The sequence below is a fragment of the Colobus angolensis genome, unplaced genomic scaffold (genome assembly GCF_000951035.1).
Source record: "Colobus angolensis palliatus isolate OR3802 unplaced genomic scaffold, Cang.pa_1.0 Scaffold25, whole genome shotgun sequence".
NCBI classification, from domain to species: Eukaryota; Metazoa; Chordata; class Mammalia; order Primates; family Cercopithecidae; genus Colobus; species Colobus angolensis.
In genome coordinates this window covers 1,289,074-1,292,702 of record NW_012115710.1, presented here as the reverse complement: position 1 = coordinate 1,292,702, position 3,629 = coordinate 1,289,074, and the positions used below count along the sequence as shown (strand labels likewise).

Here is a 3,629-nt window from a genome sequence, read left to right as displayed (position 1 = left end):
GACCATCCTGGCTTACACAGTGAAACCCTGTCTCTATAAAAATACAAAAAAATTAGCCGGGTGTGGTGGCAGGCACTTGTAGTCCCAGCTACTCAGGAGGCTGAGGCAGGCGTGAACCCGGGAGGCGGAGCTTGCAGTGAGCCGAGAACGCACCATTGCACTCCAGCCTGGGCAACGAGAGAGACTCCGTCTCAAAACAAACAAACAAACAAACAAAAAGAGTAACTCCAACCCACAAGTCTATATAAAGTTCTCCAGGCTGGGTGTGGTGGTTCACACCAGTAATCCCAGCATTTGGGGAAGTTGAGTGGGGCAGATCACGAGGTCAGGAGATCGAGACCATCCTGGCAAACCAACATGGTGAAACCCCGTCTCTACTAAAAATACAAAAATTAGCTGGGTGTAGTGGCGCGCACCTGTAGTCACAGCTACTCAGGAGGTGGAGGAAGGAGAATTGCTTGAACCCGGAAGGCAGAGGTTGCAGTGAGTTGAGATCACACCACTGTACTCCAGCCTGGGTGACAGAGTGAGACTCTGTCTCAATAATAATAATATAAATAAATAAAGTTCTCCAGTAAATGTGAAAAAAAAAGACAGATAGTCCAGGTGTGGTGGTTCATGCCTGTAATCCCAGCACTTTGGGAGGACGAGCCAGGCAGATCACCTGAGGTGGGGAGTTTGAGACCAGCCCGGGCAACAAAAAGAAACCCTGTCTCTACTAAAAATACAAAAGTACATGGACGTGGTGGTGTATGTCTGTAACCCCAGCTACTCAGGAGGCCGAGGCAGGAGAATTGGTTGTACCTGAGAGGCAGAGGTTCCAGTGAGCTGAGATTGCAGATTTGTACTTTAGCCTGGGTGACAAGAGCAAAACTCTGTCTCACAAATACATAAAGTAATTGATAAAAGGACAGATACAGAAACTGGCATATGTATACCTCTTCTTCATAATTAAACTTTTTTTCACATTATTTAAAATAAAAGGCAGAAAAACACTGTACATATGTTAACGAAAATGCAACATACACAGAAATAATTCTGACATAAATTAAAAAAAAGTTCCAGTGGAGAAGTAGTTTTTGCAGGTTATGGAATTTTTTTTTTTCTCTTTTTGAAACAGAGTTTCGCTCTGTCTCCTATGCTGGAGTGCAATGGTGCAATCTCAGCTTACTGCAACTGCTGCATTCCAGATCCAACAGGCTCTCCTTCCTCAGCCTCCTCAGTAGCTGGGATTACAGTCACCCACAACCACGCCTGGCTAATTTTTGTAATTTTAGTAGAGACGAAGTTTCAACATGTTAGCCAGGCTGGTTTTGAACTCCTCACCTCAGGTGATCCGCCCACCATGGCCTCCCAAAGTGCTGGGATTACAGGTGTGAGCCACTGCACACATCCAGGTTATGGAGATTTTAAGTTTCTTCATTAGGCTATAACTTTAAGGTGTTTAACATACCTGCAACAATAACCTCTGCCCAAATATCTAAAGAACTAAAAGACAAAACTATTTAAAATAATAACCATGGTCAGGCATGGCAGCTCGCACCTGTAATCCCAGTGCTTTGGGATTCTGAGGCAGGTGGATCACTTGAGATCACAAGTTTGAAACCAGCCTAGCCAACATGGTGAAACACCGTCTCTACTAAAAACACAAAAATGAGCTGGGCGTGGTGGTGAGAGCCTGCACTTCCAGCTACTCAGGAATCTGGCGCACAAGAATGCTTTGAGTCCAGGAGCCAGAGGCTGCAGTTAGCCAAGATCATACCACTGCACTGTAGCCTGGGCCACAGAGTGAGACTGTGTCATAAAAAAAGAAAGAAAGAATAGAAAGAAAGAAAGAAAGAGCAGAGAGATAAGCGGGTGCAAAGAAAGATGCCCTTTCAGAGATCTCAGGATTGAAACTTTCCTTTTCCCACAGAATTCTCCCACTTGCAGAGAGTCTCCTCACACACTACTGGAAGGTGGAGCTTCCACTCTGCCCATCTGAGCTCTTACCTACCTTTACCCCTGTAATACATTCCCACCCAGCTGGATTTTTTTGCTATTTTCACTTCACTCTCCATGGTCCAGGGCTCTTTCCCTTGCTCCAACATGGAGACAGCAGGTCAGAAAGAGACTCCTGCTTATAAAAAGAAAGGACCATGACGTGCTGGAGCTTTTCTAGAGTCCCAGCCCTATGTTTCAGTAGGAAAGAAGACATTACAGATGGATCTAGGAAAATATTTCACAAATTCCTCTACTGACTGCTTCCTTCTGAATGCTGAGGGAGCCTTGTAATACGTAATATGTGGACATCGAGCTCTCTTCCAAGAACTACCAAATTGAAGGCACAAGAAAAGCAAACAGGAAACTGGATATGTTTAAAGTCTGCCATAAGATTTGTTTTGTTTTTGTTTTTTGAGACAGAGTCTTGCTCTGTCACCCGGGCTGGAGTGCAGTGGTGTGTTCTCGGCGTCATGAAGCTTTTCATGTCAAAATCAATACGGCTTCTATTTTAGTCAAGTAAGTATGTGGCTTCCAAGAGGCAACAAGAGAAAAGACAAAGATTCACAAGGGCACATCCCCAGGAGGGAAGTTATCCTCACCCAGGGAGACCAGGTTCCTGTAATTCTCCAGCATCACGTCCCTGTACAGAGTCCTCTGAGCAGGGTCCAGGCATTTCCACTCCTCCTGAGAGAATTCTATGGCCACATCCCTGAATGTCAATAGACTCTGAAATGAAAACACATTTTAAGGAAATGGTTCTGGGAGGAGTTCTTTTCTTTACAGAAAATGAGAAGACGATACACGGGAAAGCGCGGATTTAGTTGTAGTGAAGGTTCTGACAAATCCGAGGAAGGGATTTTTCACCACATGATGTCTTTATTACAGTTTTTGAAGAAGTCAAGACACACTTTCAGTATGAAATTCTTATGTTTGTGAGAAATACAAGAAATAAACAAATGAAAAATCAATGTTAGGTTCCTGTTATAAAAATGTTTGCAACTTATATTGACACACCAAGTGACATTCATTATCTAGATGAGAGAGAGCACGACTGATGTCTTAAAAGATGACAACGTCCGCAGTAAAAGACAGGCTGGGCACAGTAACACATGCCTGTAATCCCAGCTACGCAGGAGGCTGAGGCAGGAGAATCGCTTGATCCAGGGAGGCAGAGGTTGCAGTGATCCCAGATCGCGTCACTGCACTCCAGCCCCGGCAACAAAAACTCCATCTCAAAAAAATAAAAAAAATAAAAAACATTAGCTGGGCGTGGTGGGAGGCACCTGTGGTCCCAGCTACTTGGAAGGCTAAGGAGGGAGGAAGGCTTGACCCTGAGGGTGGAGGCTGCAGTGAGCTACAATCCCGCCAGGGAACTCACGCCTGGGCAACAAAGCGAGACCCCGTCTCAAAAGAAAATAAAGTACATGAAAACCAAATTACTCAAAGTACAAAAATCAATTGTGTATATATAGGTTCACAAAATAATAAAACCTACGGAGACTCACAAAAAACTGGATGTTAATACAAAGGGTTGTCATTTGTCCCAGATTTTCAAAATATATACGTGTGTATATATGTATTTGTATGTATATGTACGTGCACATGTGTGGGGATGTGTATGTACATATATAAAGTTTTTAAAAATA

General features: G+C 43.9%; 1 protein-coding gene across 5 annotated transcripts in view; it reads right to left on the bottom strand.

Annotated features, from left to right (window-relative positions):
- LOC105514658 (zinc finger protein 468) overlaps positions 1–3,629 on the bottom strand; it is a 65,471-nt gene that overhangs the window by 5,521 nt on the left and 56,321 nt on the right. Inside the window, exons 3-4 of one of the 5 annotated variants that reach the window (XM_011946160.1) lie at positions 2,583–2,709; positions 417–534 (exon numbers count right to left, since the gene is read on the bottom strand). The exons of 2 other annotated variants lie outside the window; for them this stretch is intronic. The gene's annotated coding sequence lies outside the window, so the exon portion shown is untranslated. Of the gene's footprint in view, positions 1–416; positions 535–1,453; positions 1,490–2,582; positions 2,710–3,266; positions 3,291–3,629 lie in introns of those variants that run through there. 2 more of the 5 variants (XM_011946164.1, XM_011946165.1) reach the window with 2 other exon arrangements.